The sequence below is a fragment of the Elephas maximus genome, chromosome 21 (genome assembly GCF_024166365.1).
Source record: "Elephas maximus indicus isolate mEleMax1 chromosome 21, mEleMax1 primary haplotype, whole genome shotgun sequence".
NCBI lineage: Eukaryota > Metazoa > Chordata > Mammalia > Proboscidea > Elephantidae > Elephas > Elephas maximus.
Window position 1 is genome coordinate 23,935,996 of NC_064839.1, and position 23,779 is coordinate 23,959,774.

Consider the following 23,779-nt stretch of genomic DNA (forward strand, 5'->3'; position numbering starts at 1 on the left):
CCTCCTCTGTTCTATTCCCCTTTCCTTCTCTCCCTACTCCCCTCTCTTCCTCTTGTCTGCCTGTGATTCACTGTGTGACTTAGGCAAATTCCTTCACCTGTCTCCTCTCTGAGCCTCAGTGTGTTCATCTGTAAATTGGTGTAATACTTGAGGATAAGATAAATAAACCTCTGTAGAGTATAGCGGGCATCTGGCCAGGTACAGGCTCCGTTGATAAGCCCCGTTATTGTTGCTGTTATTCCCCGTCTCCCCTCATGTCCTGCAGACGACCGAGGCAGACAGTCAGGACCCCTGACTTAGACTGCTCCTCCCGCACAGCCAGCGAGCTCCTCCCTCCCATCCTTTCTAGTCTTAAGGAAACAGGCAAAGGTAGACTCCAGCCCAAGGTCTGTGTTGCCCACCCATTCCTCTGCCTCAGTTTCGCGTCCACCTAAGGGGCAAGCGACCCCGTGTCCTCCAGGGCTGTCCCCGGGTCCTTCCCGCAAAGTGGCGCTGAGCGCCCGGGGCACGGGGGTGGTGCTGAGATCCGGTGTGCCCGGCCCCAGCCCATACTGGCCCGCGCCCGCGCTGGGGCTGTCACCTCTAATCCACGTGATTTCCCGGCAGCTGCCGCCGGTTCTATGCACTCACCCGATCGCTGGGGGCGCCCACTTTCAGTTTCAAGCGGAGCGCGGAGATGCTGGGAGCAGCCGGTAAGTGCAACGCGCTCTGCGGGGTAGCGGGTCCTGGGCTGAAGCGAGGGGCGTGGGGAGGTGCGGGCTTCAAATCCTGCCAGGTGAGGGCGGAGGGGATGCCCGGGGACTATGGGGCGGGAGGTACCAATAAAAAAAAAAAAAAATAGCCAGGTGGATGTATGAATGGGGGGACCGACAGACAGACCGACCTGCTGGTGGGCAGATGGGGCGCCGGGGGCCGGGGCAGGGTACAGCCTGAGGCCCTGGGGAGTTTGGGGGATGAGTTTCGAGTCGCAGGAGAAGGCAGACGGGGGTCTCCTCGGTTGGGAGGTCGCGGGATGTGTCTGGGCTCCCTCCTTCCTGTCACCTCCTAGGAGCCACCCCTTTTTCTTTTTCCCTTTTCAACTTTTAATTGCTTTTATCTCACTGCTCGTTAGGCACAATTCAGACTTTTTAACTTAAAAGAGAAAAAACAAAAATTTTTATTATGGAAAATTTCAAGCATATACCCAAGTGGAAGGGAGAGAATTAGGTTGAGCCTACGAACTTCCCGGGCTTGATGTACTGAACCCCCATGTAACCCCTACTTGGCTGCCACCGTCCTGGTCTCAAGGCTAGCCCCAGTTTCAACACCATTCTCTGCCCCCCGCCCCCATTGTTTTAAACCGATGGCAGACATCATAGCATCTCAAGAACATGTTTCAGAATGTACTAAAAGATACCCACCCAGAAACAGTCCTTTTAAAAACAAAACCAGGCTACCATCAGCAGAACTTAATCATATTGGCCAGAGTCCCTTAACGTCAAAACTCTACAGGCTGTTTCTAATGGACTTTTTCATTTCTTGAGTAACATGCAAAAACATGGGTTTCATTTTGTTACCGGCTTTTTGCGCTTCCATGTGGTTTTCAGCTGCCTCCCGCATTCCAGAAGCCAGGACCAGCGGTTTGCTGGGTGGCCCATGGGTAGGTGCTGGAGGGCTGGAGAGGGCCCCTTTTATAAGTTGGAGTTCTTAAGTTTCCTCTTTAAAAGGTTGGGGGTTCAGGTGGCTTTTAAAGCAGCTTGAAAACCAGCAGTTCCCAGCCTCGGAAGACCTGGAGTGGCAGCAGGTGGTGTGGAGCCCAGGCCAGTACCAGCCTGTTGTCCCTCCAAAGTGCTTTTCCTTCCCTCTAAGGGAGCGATGAGGCTCCTGAGTGGAACAAATGGTTTGTGTTCAACTACTAACCTAAAGGTTGGTGGCTTGAACCCACCCAGCATTGTTGTGGAAGGAAGGCCTGGGTGATCTGCTTCCATAAATATTACAGAAAGAAATCTTTCTGTAAAGAAAACCCTAGGGGGCAGTTCTACTCTGTAGTTGGAATCCATTAGATGGCAATGGATTTTTTTTTTTTTTTTTTTAAGGGAGAAATAAGTCTCAAAAAGCACTAGACTTGGTCTCCCTGCCAGAGAACAGGATGATTTTAAGTTGCAGCTGGACTTTCCATCCAATGCACTTTCTCCAACCCTTGCTGCACTCTAGCCCTGACTAGCCATTGACTTCACTCACCTGCCTTTTCTCCAGAAACTCAGCACGGGAGGTTGACTGACACCTGGCATGGCAGGCAGACAGGGGCCCTCAGCATGTTGTATTTGCTGGGTCACCTTGGGGTAGTCATTTCCTCTCTCAGAACATGGGTTTTGTCTAAAATTGAGATGGTAAGGTATCCTTCAAAGGGTCTTCTATGGATTAGATGAGATGGGGTATACCCAGTCCTTGGTTGTTCTCATTTCTTGGTGCTGCTGTAAGAAAAAAAAATTGCGCAAATGGGTGGCTTTAATGAACAGAAATTTATTTTCTCACAGTGTAAAGTGCTCGAAGTCTGAATTCAGGGTGCCAGCTCTGTCTGTCTACTCTGGAGGAAAATTCTTATTTCCGCTTCTTGGTGTTCCTTGGAGATCTCCATGAGACCTGTATCTTCCCCTTATTCTGTGCTTGCTTCTCTGTGCCTAATCTTATCTTATCATATCTTAAGAGTAGGTTTCAGACACACCCTATACTGGTATGGAGCCCTGGTGGCGCAGTGGTTAAGGGTTTGGCTGCTAACCTAAAAGGTCGGCAGTTTGAATCCACCAGCCACTCCTGGGAAACTCTATGGGACAGTTCTCTGTTCTGTAGGGCCTCTATGAGAGTCAGAATTGACTCTGTGACAACAGGTTTGGTTTTGGTTTGGCTTACACTAGTATGGCCTCATTAACGTTTAACAAAGAAAAATCTGTTTCTAAGTGGGATTACATCCATAGGTATAAAACCAGTTGGGGTTGAGCCTTTATGGCTGTGAAACTGAAAAAACAGGTATGTGCTGCAAATTACTATTTCTACAGGGTGTTATATGAGATGTGTGCATTTTTGGTAGGAAACACAGAAGTTTTGAAAATTTTTCTTTGGGACGCCATTTGTCCCTCAGAACTCTAGGGGGCATCTGGAGGTGGGATTAGTGGAACAATGTATATCCCTTGAGACTCAGAGAGTAGGATTGTTGGTGGGGGCAAAAACAAAACAAAAATTCCATACTACCTACCAAAAATTCAACAACACTCAATGATTCAGCATGCTTCCATTAATGAAAACACATGGTATCAACCAAAAATTCCAAGCAGAAAATAAATGAGTCTTGAATTAATGTACCGCTTAAGTGTGAGGTTGAGTCCTTGATAAAGACAAGTCAAGCAAAAGAGAAAGTTCTTTGGAAGTTTCATGATATATTCAGCCTTATTCTAGGGCAGAGGTGTCCAGATGTTTGCAGGTCCAAGGTCAGGCTCTCCCCACCCCAACAATATACTCCTTCTCCTCTGAAGCAAATTCAGCAAAAACTCCTTAACATACCTTTTCCCATCCCAGCATCTCCCTGCTGCCTTACACACAGAGTTGGACTAAGAATTAAGAAAGTAACACAAGTGCAAATGCTTTGTAACAACTTTCTGTAGAGCCCTGATGACGGAAGCTACTGAGTTTCTTTGCTGAATCTATTTTTTTAGTGTTGGCTGGTGGCCCAAATTCAACAGCCCCCCCAAAGTAGATGTGGCTGAAACTCAGAGTACAGGGGAAATGCTCAGACAATTTGAATGTGAAAAAAGAAAAAAATCAGGAAATTTGATCAGTCTGGCTGTTGGTACAGGCTGTTGGCACAGGCTGTCTGGAGAAGAGAAACTTTTTGGGTCCCTAGAGGAGCCCTGGTGGTGCAGTGGTTAAAGCGATCGACTGCTACCTGAAAAATACGCAATTCGAAGCCTCCAGGGGCTCCTCAGGAGAAAGGTTGGCAGTCTGCCTTGGAAACACTGTGGGATCGCTGTGAGTTGGAATTGACTCGATAGCAGCCGGTTAAGATACCTTGGAGGACATGTCTCTGCCATCCACTGCTTCTAAAACCAGGCGGAAGTGGTGAGGCAGGCAAGTGCTTGGTTGTGTGTGGGACTTCACCCTCTGGGCCTGTTTTCTAATCTGTGCGATTGGCATAATTGTGTAACTCATATGCTATTCAGAATTCTGGGCTCTTGAGAGCTGGGTAAATTTTGCGTGGACCCCCATTCTACTCCTTAGGGAAGTCCAAAGTGTTCTCAAGATCTTTATGGATCTGGAAGGTGGGTGTGGATGTGAGCTTAGTTCTTCTGGCCACCTCTGGCCCCGGACTCCTCTTCTGCTCTGTGGTCATCCTCTCACCCTTGTTGACCAGTTGTGAAACCAGCAGGTTCTCAGGGTGGGGAGATGGGAAAGAAGCCTGGGGAGCCATGGGCTTACTCATTCATCCTGCTGGTCGCAAACCTGACTTTCTGTGACAGGGTCCCATTCCATCCAGTGAGCCACTCCAAAGTCTTCCGATAAATTCCTATACACAGGAGGTGTCCTCAGAGGCCTTCAGTAGCTCTACTGGCTCGGATTCTCTGACATTTGGCAAAAGAGAAGTTCAAGGAGCCTAAGGAAAAATTGAGTTCACATTCAGGGATGACCTCAATGGCAATGGCCAGTTTGGTTTATTTCCTTCCAGTCTTTTTTCTACGTGTGTCTACTCATATATATGAAATCATACGTAAAAACACAAATGGAATCAAACTTTTAAAACTAGATAATAGATAATGGAATTATATATTAAAGGAGAATTAAATATTTCCTATGTGATATCATTTTTTAAGTTGCTTAATTTTTCTGTAGCTAACACATGGATATGGCACAAAATAGAAAACATGCTGAAGAATATATAGTAGAAAAATAAGTCTCCCTCCTCCCCTGTCCTCCAGCCACCTAATTAACCTCCCTGAAGGCAACCAATATTATCAGGGTCTTGTGTCTCCTTCCAAAATAGCCTGGGTAGGTCTTTACAAACATGAATATATATAAAATTTCCCTCTCTCATAAACATTAGTATGTGTAGTGTACTCTCTCTTGGGCTTTTGTTTCTTTGCTTGCTTGCTTTTTTTTTTTTTTCTGGACTTAACAATGTACTTTGGAAATATTTCCACATCAAAAAAAAAAACCTACCTCTTTTCTTTTTCTTCTAAACAGTTACTTAATATTTCATTGTACAGTTGTTCTGTAATTGATTTAACTGTTAGGAGACATTAGGTTGTCTCCTGTGTCTTGCTGTCCCACATAGTGCCATAATGAACATCCTTGTACAAGCATTGTTCTTTGTGTGTGAAGGAGTAAGTCTTTAGGACAAACATCCAGGAGTGGATTGGCAAGTACTAGGGGAATGTCCAGTTGGAACTGTGATAAACACGAGCAAATGACCCTCCTTAAGTACTAATCTTCACTCCCACCAGCTATGTGCGAGAGTGCCCACTTCCCACACCCTCCCCAACACCCTATGTTAGTAAACTTCTCCATATTTGCAAACCTGGGAGATGAAGAGTGGCGTCTTTTTTTTTCATTTCTCTTGTTAGGAATGAGGTTGGCCATCTTTTCAAACATTTAAGAGTCGTCCGTAGTCCCTTTTCCATAAAGTGTTCATATCCTTTGCCTTCTTTTTCTCTTGGTCTTTTTCCTATTGAGCTGTAAGAACACTTTACATATTAAGGAAATTCTCTCTTTGTGATGTGAGTATAACATCACTTACTTTTTTAATTTTAATACTCTATTTTTTAGAGACGTTTTAGGTTTACAGAAAAATTGTGCAGAAAGTACAGAGAGTTCCCATATACCCCTTCTCTCCTCCCACTCCCTACAGCTTCCTCTACTAGTAACATCTTGCATTTGGATGGTATGTTTGTTACAGTTGATGAACCAACATGAATGCGTTATTATTAACCGAAGCCCTGGTTTACATTAGGATTCACTCCGTGTTGTGCAGTCCTATGGGTTTTGACAAATTCATAATATCATGTGTCCACCATTACAGTATCATGCAGAATAGTCTCACGGCCCTTAAAATGTCCTGTGCTCCACCTATTCATCCCTCCCTCCCTCCCTCCCTCTGACCTTTTTACTGTCTCTATGGTTTTGCCTTTCCCAGAACCTCATATAGTTGGAATCAAATCGTACATAACATTGTTTTAAAGAGCTAAATAGTTGTCCATTGAATGATGGAGCCATATCTGCCGTTGCTGACCATGTAGATTGGGTCACGTTTTCTCCTAATACACATGTAATATTTCCCCTTTTTTATATAATAAACAAGATGTGACATTTTAATTTTTTCAAAATCTGTCTTCAGAAGTCCTCTCAGGGAAGGAAGTATGTTTGAGAAAATACCTTGATAGGCTTTGGGGTGGGTGGAACCTGTGTACAAAGTTGTCATTGTCAGCAGGGACCAGGACATCAAAGGAAAGAACACTGCTTTGCATGGCTTGTGTGTGTGTGTGTTTGTCAGAGAGAGAGGAGGCGTGAGGGGAGAGTGCTGTTTTGGCTCCTGACGGGGAGAGGAGAGAAGGCAGGAGGGGCAGGAGGTGGAGAGAGGCTAGGCTACACTGGGAAAAGACCCCAGGAAACTTCTGGGGAGTGGGATGGCCAAAGGGCTTTGTTGGTCAGCTGGGACCTCCTGTTCGTTGTGAGATGGGTACTAGCAACATAACCCCCTCCTCCTCGCCCCATCCCTGCACTCATTAATCCACTAGGCACTTGTCTACTGAGCTTCTGCATGCACCAGGCACTGCTCTGGGGTCCTGGCTGTGGCCGAGAACATAACAAAGTCCTTGCCCCATGGGACTGATGTGCCAGAGGGAGACTGACAATAAACAAGTAAACAAAGATGTACAATCTGACATCCAGCAGTGGCAAGTGCAGTGAGGGAAGCAGGCAGGTGAGGGTGGAGCCTGCTGGGCTCAGGGCTAGGTACTGTGTGAGACAGAGAAGGTAGGCAGGGCTTTCTCATAAGAAAGATTAGGAACATTTGAGGGGAGAGACTTGAGGGGGGTGAGGGAGGAAAGCACGAACCATGAAGATGTTCGGAAGAGGCATGAGCTAGGCAGAGGAAATGGCGAAAGCAGGAGAAGGCAAGGGGGGGCAGGAAGAGGAGGAAGAGAAGTTGTTTAAAAGCTTATCTGCTCACAAATGCTTCCTGTACTTTTTGTTTTGTTTTGTTTTTAATATATTATTGTGTTTTAGGTAAAAATTTACGCAGCAAGTTAGGGTCTCATTTAACAATTTTTATGCAAATTATCCATGACATTAGTTAGTTTTCACAATGTGTCAGCATTCTCAACATTTCCATTTTGTTTGATCTGTTTCCATTGGTCTAGTTTCCCTTCCCCTGCTTGCCTTATCTGGCAGCTGTTTTCTTTTTTTTTCATTGTAGCATTATTTAAAAAAAATTTTTTATTGAGCTTTAAATGGAGGTTTACAGAGCAAATTAGTTTCTCATTAAACAATTCATACACCTACTGTTTTGTGACGTTGGTTGACACCTCATGACGTGTCAACACTCTCCCCTTCTCAACCTTGCGTGACGCGTTACCAGCTGTCCTGTCCACTCCTGCTTCTCATCCTTGTCCCCGGGTTGGTGCGCCCATTTAGTTTCATTTTGTTTTATGGGCCTGTCTAATCTTTGGCTGAAGGGTGAACCTCAGGAGTGACTTCAGTGCTTAGTTAAAAGGGTGTCTCGGGGTTTCTCCAGTCAGTGTCAGATCAATAAGTCAGGTCTTTTTTTGTGAGTGGGAATTGTGTTCTATGTTTTTCTCCAGCTCTGCCTGGGACTCTGTTGTGATCCCTGTCAGAGCAGTTGGTGATGGTAGCCAGGCACTATCTAGTTGTGCTGGACTCAGTCTGGTGGAGGCTGTGGAACTTGTGGCCTGTAAGTTTTTTTGCATGTAATTTAATGAAGGCTGAACCTGAAGCAAGAGCCCTCGGCCACTACAAGCTCCCAGCCCATCCTCGGGAATTCCCAGGCCATGGTATTGCAGGTAGGTTGGTATTTGAGTCATTTTATCTACATCAGGAAAGGTGAGGCTGCCCCCACTGGCATCCATGCATAAACGACACTATGGCGAACACCTTTGTAGCTAGAGCTTTGCTCACATTCTGGATTATTTCCTTAGGCTAGATTCTTAAAGTGGTCTTCTAAGGGCATATGTGGACTTTTATTTTTAAAGTGTTTGAGACAGTGCTGCTAATTTCTCTCCGGAAGGATTGCGTCCACATATACAGGCAGCAGGCTGCCAGGAAACTGCTTGAACCCCCAACACCCACAGACCTAATATTCTGCAGGAAACTCAGCTGCCCCTGGGTGAAGGGGTGGCTCATGTATGAAGACCAAAGTCCCCAGCAATTCCCGGCAGGTTCCTTCTGCTCCTCATGGCGAAATGGAGAGAATTCAAACCTTGGGGACCTGGCACTCAGAGGCATTCAGACATTATCAGGGTGCCTTGTTTGAAGAAAGAAATAACTTGATATTTTATGTGTCTCTTAGTAATGCCCTTTTCTCTGAGTTTTTGAAGGTGCCCTGTGCAGTTCTGGGCCTCAGAATCACCCATCTTGAAATGGACAGGTCAGTGTTTCCCCAGACTCCTACCAGCAGGAATCAACAAGATGATTTTAGGAGGGCCATGGGGTTGTCATTGGTAGCTGCCATCAATTTGGCCTCCAACTCATGGTGACCTCACACACAACGGAACAAAACACTGCCCCATCCTGTGCCATCCTTATGATCAGTTGCAGATCGGACTGTTGTGACCCATAGGGTTTTCACTGGCTGATTTTTGGAAGTTGATCACCAGGCTTTTCTTCCTAGTCTACCTTGGTCTGGAAGGAAGCAAAATAGAAACCTCCACAGACAGACAGGTGGTAGCCTTGCATAGATACATTGGCCAGTAATCAAACCTGGGTCTCTGGCATGGAAGGCAAGAATTCTACCACTGAATAACCAATGCTTCATAATAGGAGGTGCACGGACAGGGCATTAAATTATTGAGTCACGTGGTAAGAAAGTTGTTCTCTTTTCAGTTCTCTTTAATCCTTCCTGACTAGTCAAGGAGAAAGTCTCAGTCTGGCCCTAACGTGTCTGTAAAGTCACCTACCTTTCAGCAAAGGGAGAATCAGAACACTGAGCAGGCCACAATACCCAGCTGCCATTCAACGTTACGGGCAGTCCCTGGGTTACAAACATCCGACTTACAGACAACTTGTATTTATGAACGAACATAAAATCTATTTATTAAAATTTCAGTTAAGTACAATGGTTCATAATAACTAACACATGCACTGTTTTGTGACATTCATGGAAACATTGTTCAGCTTCAGCAGGTCATTGGCTGGAGGAAGGTGAATGCTGTCCCCCATTTTAAGCCAGATCACATTGCCATTAACACTGTTTTGAGTGTGTCACTTTGTATTTGGCTTACATTTCCCTCTCATTTATCCTCGTAATGGTGCCTCCAAAGCCTAAATCCAACGGAAGTGCCGGTTATACACCAAAGAAAAGGAAAATGATCATGACTGAAGAACTAACCAACGAAGACCTTATAGAACTAGAGCAACAGATGAGGATTGCGTTTGAGGAAGAAGACTGGGACCTAAAAACTCTACAACAAAAAAGTGTCTGATCAAAGAGTTAGTTGAAGCCTTTCACCTAATTGAAGAAGGGAAGACAAAGTTAGAGGAGCAAGATCCTCTAATAGAGAGGTTCTGTTTACCATAGTTTGCCATACAACTACCTAGGGCCTCAGCTGCTACAAGGCCATTTATGAGGAGAAAAAGGAAAGCTCTATACAAATTACTTCAAGAAATTTGTTGTTGTTGTTAGGTGCCATCGAGTCATTTTGGACTCATAGCAACCCTATGCACAACAGAACGAATCACTGCCCGGTCCTGCGCCATCCTCACAATTGTTATGCCTGAGCCCATTGTTGCAGCCACTGTGACAATTCACCTCATTGAGGGTCTTCCTCTTTTCCGCTGACCCTGTACTTTGCCAAACATGATGTCCTTCTCCACGGACTGATCCCTACTGACAACATGTCCAAAGTATGTAAGATGCAGTCTTGCCATCCTTGCTTCTAAGGAGCATTCTGGTTGCACTTCTCCCAAGACAGATTTGTTCATTCTTTTGGCAGTCCATGGTATATTCAATATTCTTCGCCAACACCACAATTCAGAGATGTCAATTCTTCTTTGGTCTTCCTTATTCATTGTCCAGCTTTCACATGCATATGGTGCAATTGAAAATACCATGGGTTGGGTCAGGCACACCTTAGTCTTCAAAGTGACATCTTTGCTCTTCAACACTTTAAAGAGGTTCTTTGCAGCAGATTTACCCAATGCAATGTGTCTTTTGATTCCTTGACTGCTGCTTCCGTGGCTGTTGATTGTGGATCCAAGTAAAATGAAGTCCTTCACAACTTCAGTCTTTTCTCCTTTTATCATGATGTTGCTCATTGGTCCAGTTGTGAGGATTTTTGTTTTCTTTATGTTGAGGTGTAATCCATACTGAAGGCTGTGGTCTTTGATCTTCATTAGTAAGTGCTTCAAGTCCTCTTCACTTTCAGCAAGCGAGGTTGTGTTATCTGCATAACGCAGGTTGTTAATGAGTCTTCCTCCAATCCTGATGCTCCGTTGTTCTTCATATAGTCCAGCTTCTCATATTATTTGCTCAGCATACAGATTGAATAGGTATGGTGAAAGGATACAACCCTGATGCACACCTTTCTTGACTTTAAACCAATCAGTATCCCCTTGTTCTGTCTGAACAACTGCCTCTTAATCTATGTAAAGGAAAGATTCCTCATGAGCACAATTAAGTTTTCTGGAATTCCCATTCTTCACAGTGTTATCCATAGTTATGATCCACACAGTCGAATGCCTTTGCATAGTCAATAAAACACAGGTAAACATCCTTCTGGTATTCTCTGCTTTCAGCCAGGATCCGTCTGACATCAGCAATGATATCCCTGGTTCCACGTCCTCTTCTGAAACTGGCCTGAATTTCTGGCAGTTCCCTGTTGTTATGCTGCTGCAGCCATTTTTGAATGATCTTCAGCAAAATTTTGCTTGTGTGTGATATTAATGATATTGTTCTATAATTTTCACATTCTGTTGGATCACCTTTCTTGGGAATAGTCATAAATGTGGATCTCTTCCAGTCAGTTGGCCAGGAAGCTGTCTTCCATATTTTTTGGCATAGACGAGTGAGCACCTCCAGCGCTGTATCTGTTTGTTGAAACATCTCAATTGATATTCCGTCAATTCCTGGAGCCTTGTTTTTTGCCAATGCCTTCAGAGCAGCTTGGACTTCTTCCTTCAGTACCATCAGTTCCTGATCATATGCCACCTCTTGAAATGGTTGAACATCAACTAATTCTTTTTGGTATAATGACTCTGTGTATTCCTTCCATCTTCTTTTGATGCTTCCTGCATCGTTTAATATTTTTCTCATAGAATCCTTCACCATTGCTACCTGAAGCTTGAATTTTTTCTTCAGTTCTTTCAGCTTGAGAAACACCGAGCATGTTCTTCCCTTTTGGTTTTCCATCTCCGACTCTGCACATGTCACTATAATACTTAATCTTCTCTAGCCAACCTTTGAAATCTTCTGTTCAGTTCTTTTACTTCATCAATTCTTCCTTTTGCTTTAGCTGCTCGATGCTCAAGAGCAAGTTTCAGAGTCTCGAGACTTCCGACATCCATCTTGGTCTTTTCTTTTTTTCCTGTCTTTTCAGTGACCTCTTGCTTTCTTCATATATGATGTCCTTGATGTCATTCCACAACTTGTCTGGTCTTCGGTCACTAGTGTTCAATGCGTCAAATCTATTCTTGAGATGGTCTCTAAATTCAGGTGGGATATACTCAAGGTCATATTTTGGCTCCCGTGGTCTTGCTCTGATTTTCTCCAGTTTCAGCTTGAACTTGCATATGAGCAATTGATGGTCTGTTCCACAGTTGGCCCCTGACCTTGTTCTGACTGATGATATTGAGCTTTCCATCATCCCCTTCCACAGAAATTTACTCCAGTAATAACCACCACCACCCCACCAGCAGCAGAATCAAATCCTGACTCTCTAACGCCAGGCTTATCATCTTCAACAGTAGCCATCTCTCCATCATCTTCTCCTGCATCATCCAATGATCAATGTTATCATAATGTTACCTCATGAATTCCCCTGCTGGCATGCGAGACATGAGTGGAAGGACAGCGAGTGTTAACCTTTAATCATGATCTTTTTTTTTTTTTCTATCTAAACTGTTTTAGGACCTGTTTCTCTACTGTATTTTACAGTACCGTATACCCACAGACATACACACACAGAGATTCTCTCTCTTCTGTACAGTTCCATACGTAGTTACTTGCATTATTGCAGTACTGTGTTATCAATAGAAACCCTGGTGGCTTAGTGAGGTTAAGAGCTACAGCTGTTAACCAATAGGTTGGCAGTTCAAACACACCAGGTGCTCCTTGGCAACCCTATGGGACAGTTCTACTCTGTCCTATAGGGTCACAATGAGTTGGAATCAAGTCAACCTCGATGGGTTTGGTTGGTTTTGGTATTGTTATTATGTTTAAGAAGTTTTAGTGTATTTGAAAGTGTTTCTTAGTGTTTTATATGCATAGAAAGGTAAAATATATGCTACACACTAAGACAAACATTTGACTAACTGACACAAAATAAGAACCGTATGTACCTGTTCCAACTTACCTACAGATTCGACTTAAAGACAGACTTAGGGATGGATCTGGTTCACATCCCTGGGACTGCCTGTATTTTGGTTTTGTTGCCTTTGTGTTTTCTTTTTGCATTACCTTCAGTTCATGGCAGATGATACTTTAAAAACTAAATTTAAGTTAAACAAAGTGTCATGGTTTCTAGAAAAATTTTAAGGAAATAATGTTCTGATCCCCAGATAAGACAAAAATATCCTCAGACATGGATCCTCCAAAGTGCTGGAGATTGTACACTCATCCCTAAAGGGTGAGACGGTGGGGAAATTTCACACTGCATATTTCTGCAATGCTGAGAACTTCCCGAATAAGTGCACATGGTACTTACAAGGAGAAAATGAATAAAGGTGTAATAAAGTGATGATTTCTTCTTGAAAGATGGCCACTTGTTGAAGGCAGTATAGTGTTTTAGTTCGAAACCAGTGTAATTTTCAAATCCACTTTGCATCTTGACTGCTCAGAGCCTGTGTCTTCATCTGTAAAATGGAGGAAGCCATCTGCCTCCAAAGGCTGATTGAGGATTTAATGAGGAAATGCAGGTGGGATTCTGCAGCCCGATACCCGACCGGGGCTAAGAGCTTGTGTCCTCACTCTGTGCTGTGCGCTTTGTGTTTTAACGTCTTCAGTCCTCGTAGTGACCCTGTGAGGTAGACACTAAATCATCACCTCCATTTATAAGCAAACCATTGCACAGAGAGATTATGAAACTTGCCCAACTCTGCCCAGAACTAAGGGTTGCAACAAAACCCGGGTGGCATAGTGGTTAAGAGCTATGGCTGCAAACCAAAAAGCTGGCAGTTCGAACCCACTCCTTGGAAACCATATGGGGCAGTTCTACTCTGTCCTGTAGGGTCACTATGAGTCAGAATTGACTCGACGGCAGTAGGTTTTGGTTTTTTTTTTTTTTTTTAAGGGTTGAAATCAGGATTTGACCAGGTTTCCTGATCCCAGAGGCTCTTTTATCAGCTCTGCAGATCCTGTGAGACACGCTGGGTAGAAATTATTAGCCCTACTTTTTTTCAACATATGTGCCTGGGTGGGGCAAACGGTTAAGATGCTGTGATGTTAACAGAGAGGTTGACAGTTCAAGCCCATCCAGGGGTGCCTCTGAAGACAGTCCTGTTTTTTGTTTTAATTTTTCTAATTCCGAAAAATCAACTATTGAAAACCCTATGGAACACAGTTCTACTCTGACACACATGGAGTCGCCATGAACTGGAATTACTCAATGGCAACTGGTCAACTGTTTTTTGTTTTGTTTTGTTTTTTGGTTGGCAGTTCAAATCCGCCAGGCGCTCCTTGGAAACTCCATGGGGCAGTTCTACTTTGTCCTACAGGGTCGCTATGAGTTGGGATCGACTCGACAGCACTGGGTACTGGGTTTGTTTTTTTTTTTACTTGACATACAAACTGTGGCCCAGAGAGGGAAGGGACTTGCCTGGTAACACCCATGCGTTGTAGTGGATTACTTAATGTGGCCTTTCTAGCCATAGTCTTTGTAACTCTCACACAATGATTGGGTGAGACCGTGTAAATAAGGTATATGGAACCCCAAGGAGGTGTGCTAGTTAGTGTTGTATGTTGGCTTGGCTAGGCTATGATTCTCAGTATTGTGTGGCTGTCCTCCATTTTGCGATCTGACATAATTACTTAATTAACCTCCATTTTATGTGTTGTAAATCCTAACAGCTGTATGTTAATTAAGCAGGGTTAGTGTAGGGTGTATCTTGAGTCACAGCCTTGTAGGAGGGTGTGACTCAAGTCCCACCCTTACTCAAGTCACGCCTTTCCCTGGGGTATGGCCTTTATCCAGTGTGTATATGTGGGTGCTCTGGCAAAGCTCTCTCTCTCTGCATCTGGATCCTGCATCTGGCTGTTCATTGGCCTCTGGTTCTTGGAACTTGAGCCAATGGCCTGCTGTCTAACCTTCTGACTCTGGGATTTGCCAGCATCCGCAGCCTTGTGAGCCAGCAGCCTATTGTCTAGCCTGCCAATTTGTGTTAATCAGCCCCTGCAGCCATGTGAGTCAGGAGGGTCCTATACCTGACCCATGGGTTTTGGTCTTGTCAGCCTCCACAACCATGTGAGCCATCTGCTTGATATAGTTGATGAATTTGTGAAGCATTGCAGTGAATTATGGAACTCAGAAACAGAAGTGAGAGTACTGAGGGTAGGAAGGGTAGTTGACGTTAGAGATGATGGACTGGTACAGCAATTTGGAAAAGTTGGGCATTTGGGACATCTTTAATCTCTGCCTCATAGCAACCAGCTTTGTGCTGATCCTTATAAAAGAAATTATTCATTTAGTTGGTGTCAGTATGGTGGGCTTTGCTGCAATGGTACAGACTCACTGGATTATATGGTTTTGGAAAAAAGGGGATAAATGGGAGAATGAGAAACTTTTGGTTCCTGGACAAGATAAAAAATGCCCATGGATTGAAGCAGCTGTTGTGTTGCCATCAGTTGTCCAATGCAAAAGCTCTTCATGGGAAGTAGGAGTGGTGGACCTAAGGCCTCAGGAATTGGCTAGTTGGATGCTTATGGAAATACAGAGTGATAAGGAAAGGGCCAGACATACAATTCCTTGTTTTCTGTTAATAGTAATACCTGCAATGGCAGGGAAAAAGAATGTAGGGGTGGATTTTAGCACTGAACCAAGCCCAGATCCGGTCAGTGGTTCCTGACAGCTGGTTTCAGGGCCGACCTCAGGGATGACTCAGAAAGGAAAAATCATGTCAGAACAATGGGAAGCACCCCTAGAGCATTGTACACCAAGAAGGTAGTCTGGGAGGGGAACGGGAAAAACCAAGAAACTATTGAGACCGGGGGTATGGTATAAAGTTGTTGCTTCAATTTGTAGATTGGTGTCATCAGTTTCCTGAGGAACCAGCGCTAAAATGGATTGTGAGAGCAACTAATTTAGGGGCAGTGTCTTTAGTTTTGATGTTGCAGAATGGAAGACTATGTTTGGATTGATGTAAGACCCACAACTCACCATGGATTGGTTACGAATCATGATACAAGATCCAGTTACACAGCAGGTTAACCCAGAGGGGACAGCCAGCCTGGTGGACTGGAAAAAATTTGCAGTGCGATTTGTTTACCCTGAGAAGGAAAACTGCCCTCTACCCCTCTAAATACCCAAGGGAACACTCCAGAGGATGCAAGCCATGCTGGAATGGCTTTATAGTAATCAGGATGTTCATCCAATGAGTATGCCCCTTACATAGGTCATGGTAGATATGGTAATCAAGGGAGCCTCTTCTACATGGGCACCCCATGTAATCTTGCTACTGCAAAATAAAGCAACAATCTGAGAAGGCTTATCAGTTCTGTTGGCACAGCTTCTGCGCGTGGGACTTACAGATGCAAGAAACATAAAGGTGATTCATAGGAGAATGTGAAGAGGCAATGGGGAAAGTACTTACCCCCAGCAGGATGGAGATGTTTAAATGGTTACCAAGAAATGGGATGAATATAGTGGACATTGATGGGGTTAAGACAAAGGTTCTAACGCAGCTCTACAGGAGATTGGGTGGGCCAATGAAAAATCCTGCTGGTCCTCCAACATTAAAGAGACCTAAACAAGTTCAATCTCTACACCCTAGTTGGGAGAAATTTAGTGATGGGAGTTCTCACCTAGGACAACTGAAGCAGAAGCTCAGCTAGTTGGTCAGTTCTGTTGGCACAGCTTTCCCACAATATGGATTGACAAGGGGTCCAGGATCTTCTGGTTCAGCCCGTAGCAGGATACCCAAGGCCACATGCACACGTGTGAGTGAAATGGCCCAGGAATAGAGAAGAGACCTTGTTGGGGCTCCTGGACACAAGTAGTGTAATCCCCAAACCTGTCAATAAAATCTTGAAGAGGCCTGTCATGGATGGAATCATGTCTCCCCAAAAATGTGTGTATCAACTCGGTTGGGCCATGATTCCCAGTATTGTGTGGTTGTCCTCCATTTTGTGATTGTAATTTTATGTTGAGAGGATTAATATGGGATTGTAACACCACCCTTACTCAGGTCACCTCCCTGATTCAAGGTAAAGGGAGTTTCCCTGGGGTGTGGCCTGCAGTCTTGAGAGATAAACGGAAAGTGAAATAAGCAGAGAGTTGGGGACTTCATACCACCAAGAAAGCAGCACCAGAAGCAGAGTGCGTCCTTTGGACACGGGGTCCCTGCACCTGAGAAGCTCCTCAACCAGGGGAAGATTGAAGACAAGGACCTTCCTCCAGAGCCAACAGAGAGAGAAAGCCTTCCCCTGGAGCTGAAGCCCTGAATTTGGACTTATAACCTACTAGACTGTGGGAAAATAAATTTCTCCTTGTTAAAGCCATCCACTCGTGGTATTTCTGTTATAACAGCACTAGATGACTAAGACAGGACCCAAGGTTCAACTGGGGGCATATGGGAATGCAACAGTTGATGAGACTGAGGTAAAAGTTTGGTTGAGAATTGGAAGATTTAAACAGATCTTGTATGAAGTAGTTGCATCTTCCTTACTTGAATATGTTATTGGTACGGATATTTATGTCTAATTGGGTAACACTCCTTCTACCTGATATTGTAAATCTGAAGTTGTTGTAAGTCTGCCCTTAGACCAGTTTTGATTAGACTTGCTAAATGGGAACCATTAGAATTGCCTGGAACCCACTCAGGTTGTTAATTTGAAACAATACAGGATACCTGGTAGACAAAAGGAGATTACTGCTTTGATTAAAGATCTGCTAAAAGCTTGAGTGTTGGTGCCAACAAGTTCTCTGTATAACAGCCCTCTATGCCTGGTGAGAAAGACAGATGGGTCATGGAGGCTGACAGTAGACTCTTGAGGCCTAAATAAAGTAGTGCTACTGTGGCTTCAGCTGTTCAGACATAGTATCAATGGCGCAGAAAATACATCAGGCTAATAGAGACTGGTACTAAGCGACTAGTCTCGCAAATGCCTTTTTCTTGATCCTAATCTTGGAAAAGAGCAAGTCACTGTTTGCTTTCAGGTGGAAAGGATCCCGATTTACTTTCACCGCATTGCCACAGAGTTACTTCAATTCACCAGCTTACTATCATAGTTTGGTTACAAAAGACTTGGACTTGGTGCAGATCTGACGTGTAATGATACATTACACTGGTGATATTATATTAATACCAAACACCGAAGAACAGGCTAAGGCTGATTTGAATACAGTAGTGGCCCACATTACCAACAGAGGCTAGTTAATAAATCTGGCAGAAATCCCAGGGCCCTGCTCAAACGGTGAAACTCTTGGGAATAAATTGGGCAGGAACCACCGGTGTCATTCAGCCAGCAACCAAGAATAAGTTGTTGTTGCTACCTACCCCCAAGACTCAGCAGGAGACCCAAAGTTTGATTTGTTTATTTGGATTTTGGAGAACACATATTCCACATCTGGGAATATTGCTGGCCTCCATCCATAAAACCACTTGGGAAAAAAACTGTCTTCAAATGGGAGCCAGAGTAACAGCAGGCTATAAATGAATTACAGAAAGTGGTTTCAGTTTCCCTGCATTTTAGGCCCTTATGATTCATATTCGGACATGATTAGGGAGGTGTCTGCCACATCTGCTTATGCAAACTGGAGGTTAAGGCAAAAACCTGAGAATACCACCCTACAGCAACCACTGGGATTCTGGACTAGAAGGTTTCCAGATGCTGCAGCATGATACATGCCATTTGAAAGGCAATTACTCGCCTGCAATTGGGTGTTGACTGAGACTGAAGGGTGTAAAATTATCTTGAGACCTGAAAAAGCCATAGTGTCTTGGATGATGTCAGAAAAACACTCTAATAAGGCAGGTGGTGCCCAAAATAGTTCCATAATAGAATGGAAATTGTTCCTACAAGAACAAGCTACTGGGGGAATGCAGGGAGGCACCCACAATATCCACAAGCAGTTAGCCTCTTTTCCCACAGATTCTACCCTGGAACCACTTGAGAAGCTACCAAAGCCCATTGCTACGTGGACAGTACCCTATGAACTCCTTTCTGCTGACTAGGAGAAGGCTTCTTGGTTCACAGATGGCAGTTCCAGGGTACATGGATAACACGTGATATGGAAAGCTGTTGCATTAAGACTAGCAATGGAAAGACTGATCGAAGAAGTAAGAACAGGTTATGAAACTTGCCCGAGTTTGCACAGAAGTAAGGGTTGTAATCAGGATTTGAACCCAGGCCTCTTGACCCCAGAAGCTCTTTTATCAGCTCCTGTGAGATCGGCTGGGTAGAAATTATTAACCCTACTCAACATGCATGCCTGGGTGGTGCATGCTGAGATGCTAAGAGAAAGATTGAGCGTTTGAGTCCACTCAGAGGTGCCTCAGAAGAAAGGCCTGTTTTTAAAATTTTTCTACTTCTGAAAAATCAGCCACTGAAAACTCTAAGAGCACAGTTCTGTTTGGATACACATGGGGTTGCCGTGAATTGGAATGGACTCAATGGCAACTGTTTTTTTGTTTTGTTTTTTACTTGACATACAAACAAACTGTGGCAGGGACTTTCCTGGTAACACCTAGCCAGTTGGTCTGCCCATTGAGCACAGAACCCAGGCCCCACCCCAGCCCCCATCCTCCCCAAGCCTTTCTTCTGTCAGCTGGGAAGGGAAGAGATGGTTCAGATGATCCATCCCAGAAATAAAATTCCCCTTCTAACTTCAAAGGGCTCAGCTTTCTATATTACTCACTGACTTAGTCATCTAGTGCTGCCATAATAGAAACACCACCAGTGGATGGCTTCAACGAAAAGAAACTTACTTCCTCACAGTCTAGTAAGGTAGAAGTCCAAATTCAGGGTGCCAGGTCCAGGAGAAGCCTCTCTCCTTCTGTCAGCTCTGAAGGAAGATCCTTGTCATCAATCTTCTCCTGGGCTAGGAACTCCTCCGTGCTGGAACGCAGTGTCCAAAGGATGCGCTTTGCTCCCAGCACTGCATTCTTGGTGGTATGAGGTCTCCAACTCTCTGCTTGCTTCCCTTCCTTTTTAACTCTTTTAAGATAAAAGGTGGTGCGGGCCACACCCCAGGGAACCTCCCTTTACATTGGATCAGGGATGTGACCTGAGCAAGGGTGTTACATCCCACCCTAATCCTCTTTAACCACAGGCAGATATTATGATTTATAACACAGAAAAATCACAAAATGGAGGACAACCAGGCAATACTGGGAATCATGGCCTAACCAAGTTGACACATATTTTGGGGGGACACAATTCAATCCATGATACTCATCTTTTGTTTTCTTTTACCTTAAAAAATTTTTTTTTAATTTTTTAAACCATACAAGTGATACATGACGAAATCCTCCTTGTAAAAAGCAAAGAACTTTATATATAAGACTAAAATCTCATTTACTCACTGCTTCCCACCCCATTTCCAGTCCCATCCCCTGAGGTAACCACTCTTTGGTGTGTCACGTTTCAGAACTTTATCTAAATATGTGCATCATACATATAATAATACTTACATTATAATATTTATGTTATCTATTATTATCCATAAAGTTTTCATTGGCTAACGTCAGGTTGGTAAAGTAGAGGGTCAGAGAAAACAAGGGAAACCCTCCATGAGATGGATTGACATGATAGCTACAACAATGGACTTAAACATACCAACAATTGTGAGGATGGCACAGGACCAGGCAGTGTTTCCTTCTGTTATGCTTAAGGCTACCATGAATCAGAGCCAACTCGACAGCAACTAACAACAACGACAACATATATAGCTTACTAAGTGCCAGACACTCTTTTGGATTAAACTGTGTCCTTCAAAAATATGTGTTGTAAATCCTAATCTCTATGCCTGTGGTTATAATCCCATTTGGAAATGGGTTGTCTTTGTTATATTAATGAGACAAGATTAATGTAGGATGTATCCTGAGGCAGTTTCTTTTCAGATTAAATGAAAACTGGCAAGTAGAGATGGGGGAAGAGAGATGCCAAGCCACATGGAGATCACTCAGGAACAGAAGCTAAGAAGAGACAAGGACCTTCTTCCAGTGCCGACAGAGAAAGAATGCCTGCCCCTAGAGCCAGCGCCCTGAAGTCAGACATCTAGCCTCCTAAGTGGTGAAAAAATAAATTTCTGTTTGTTAGAGCCATCCGCTTGTATTCTGTTATGGTAGCACTAGATAACTAAGATAGAATTTGGTACCAAGAGTGGGATGCTGCTCTAACACATACTAAAATGTAGAGGTGGTTTTAGAATTGGGTGATGGGTAGAGGCTGGAAGAGTTTTAAGGTGGTGGCATAGTGGTTAAATGCTACGGTTGCTAACAAAAAGATCAGAAGTTTGAATTTACCAGCTGCTCCTTGGAAACTCTATGGGGCAGTTCTACTTTGTCCTATAGGGTCACCATGAGTTGGAATCAACTCGATGGCAATGGGTTTGTTTTTTTTTTAATAGGAAAAGGCTACTAACCAAACAGTTGGCAGTGCGAATCCATCAGCCATTCTCTGGAAACCCTATGGGACAGCTCTACTCTGTCCTATAGAGTGGCTATGAATTGGAATTGACTCAATGGCAAGGGTTTTTTGTTTTGTTTAATAGTAAAAACCTAGATTGCCTTGAAGAGACTGTTAGTGGAACTATGGATGTCAAAGGCAATTCTGGTGAGGGCTCAGAAGGAAGTGAGGAGAGTTATAGAGGAAGTCTCTATTGTCCAAGAGAATACATATGGCACCAGCAACAGAATGTTGCTAAAAATGTGGATGTTAAATGTGCTTCTGGTGAGGTTTTAAAAGACAATGATGACCATGTGATTGGACAACGGAGGAAGGATGATGCTTTTTATGCAATGGCAAAGAGCTTGTTTGAATATGTTCAAATGTTTAGTTGTTTCTCCTTGCCACTTATAGTAAAATATGAGAGGAAAGAGACAGACTTGAAAATCAGCCACGCAAAATGAAAACAGAGCTTAAAGATTTGGAAAATTCTGTTGTACAAACTAAGGACATGTGTCCTAGAATTTTCATCAGGCTACACAATCTTTTGTTAAAGAGATTAAGCCTGTGACTGATGTTTCTAACCAAGGACCACAACAAAAACCCATCAGTGTAGACTGAAGGGGTCAGAGCCAGGATGAAAGGAAAGAAAACTGTCTTCCTCTTAGAGTTCTACAGGCAGAAAACAGACCAAAGGAGCTACATCTGTGTCCCCCAAGAAAAGGACCATCTCTTTAGCAGCTCAGAGATCAGCCAAACTGTTGGAAGAGGCACAAGAAGCAGGGCCTTTTCAGTTTCAAAGGGTTAGGCCATGGCCTCCTGAATCTCAAAGGTGGGGCCACAGCCTCCTAGGTTTCAAATAGTCGAATTTTCACCAATCAGTTCTGGAATGTAGGGTTGCCGTTAAGGAGTGCTAAGGGGTTGAGATCTTCACCCAAAGCTGAGGGGATGGGGCTGCCATACCCAAGGAGCAGAAGAACAGAGTCTGCTGGGGCTGAGGGGGTTGGGGTCACCACTAAGATGGACTTGAAGAATGGGGCAACCCAAAGCTGAAGGAGCAGAGCTGTGACCTGGAAGGTGGAGTTGAAGCCCAGGGCCAAGGTGCTTCCATCAAGAATCTGAAAAGCATAGCCAACGCCCAGAGTCTGGAGAGCAGGGCCTTTGCCTAGATGGTCTCAGAGAACAGAGGATTGTTTTCAAGCCTTGAGAGCTAATGTAAATTGTTCTGCTGGGTTTTGGACTTGCTTGGTGCCTGTTATCCCTTCCTCCCCTCCAGTTTCTCCCATTTGTAATGGAAATGTCTACCTTGTGCCGGTTCCACCATTGTACTCTGGAAACAGATAACTTGTAGTCTAAATTTCACAGGTTCCCAGAGGAGGAGGAATTTTGCCCCAGGGTGGAATATGCCTAAAGTCTCACCCATATTTGGTTTGTTGTTGTTGTTGTTAGGTGCTGTTGAGTTGGTTCCAACTAATAGCGACCCCATGCACAACAGACGGAAACACTGCTTGGTCCTGTGCCATCCTTACAATCGTTGTTATGCTTCAGCTCATTGGTGCAACCACTGTGTCAATCCACTTCACTGAAGGTCTTCCTCTTTTCCACTGATGCTGTAATTTGCTAAGCATGATGTCCTTCTCCAGAGACTGATCCCTCCTGACAACATGTCCAAAGTATGTAAGACGCAGTCTCTCCATCCTTGCTTCTAAGGAGCATTTTGGTCATACTTCTTCTAAGACAGATTTGTTCATTCTTTTGGCAGTCCATGGTATATTCGATATTCTTCACCAACACCGCAATTCAAAGGCGTCAATTCTTCTTTGGTCTTTCTTATTCATTGTCCAGCTTTCACATGCATATGATGCAATTGAAAATACCATGGGTTGCGTCAGGCACGCTTTAGTCTTCAAGGTGACATCTTTGCTTTTCAACACTTTAAAGAAGTCCTTTGCAGCAAATTTATCCAGTGCAATGTGTCGTTTGATTTCTTGACTGCTGCTTCCGTGGCTATTGATTGTGGATCTGAGTAAAATGAAATCCTTGACAACTTCAATCTTTTCTCCATTTATCATGATGTTGCTCATTGGTCCAGTTGTGAGGATTTCTGTTTTCTTTATGTTGAGGTGCAGTCCATACTGAAGGCTGTGGTCTTTGATCTTCATTAGTCAGTGCTTTAAGTCCTCTCCACTTTCAGCAAGGAAGGTTGTGTCATCTGCATAACACAGGTTGTTAATGAGTCTTCCTCCAATCCTGATGCTCCTTTCTTCTTCATATAGACCAGCTTCTCGTATTATCTGCTTAGTATACAGATTGAATAGGTATGGTGAAAGAATACAACCTGGATGCACACCTTTCTTGACTTTAAACCAATCAGTATCCCCTTATTCTGTCCAAACAACTGCCTCCTGATCTATGTAAAGTTTCCTCATGAGCACAATTAAGTGTTCTGGAATTCCCACTCTTTGCAAGGTTATCCATAATTTGTTATGATCCACACAGTCAAATGCCTTTGCATAGTCAATAAAACACAGGTAAACATCC

The 23,779-nt window shown here is 44.0% G+C and overlaps 1 protein-coding gene across 6 annotated transcripts in view; it reads left to right on the plus strand.

The window, feature by feature from the left end:
* The first annotated feature begins 626 nt into the window (after positions 1–626).
* Positions 627–23,779, plus strand: part of NLRC5 (NLR family CARD domain containing 5) — a 92,177-nt gene continuing 69,024 nt past the window's right edge. For 4 of the 6 annotated variants that reach the window (XM_049864609.1, XM_049864612.1, XM_049864614.1 and 1 more), the window contains exon 1: positions 650–692. The gene's annotated coding sequence lies outside the window, so the exon portion shown is untranslated. Of the gene's footprint in view, positions 693–23,779 lie in introns of all 6 variants that reach the window. The other 2 variants (XM_049864611.1, XM_049864610.1) reach the window with 2 other exon arrangements.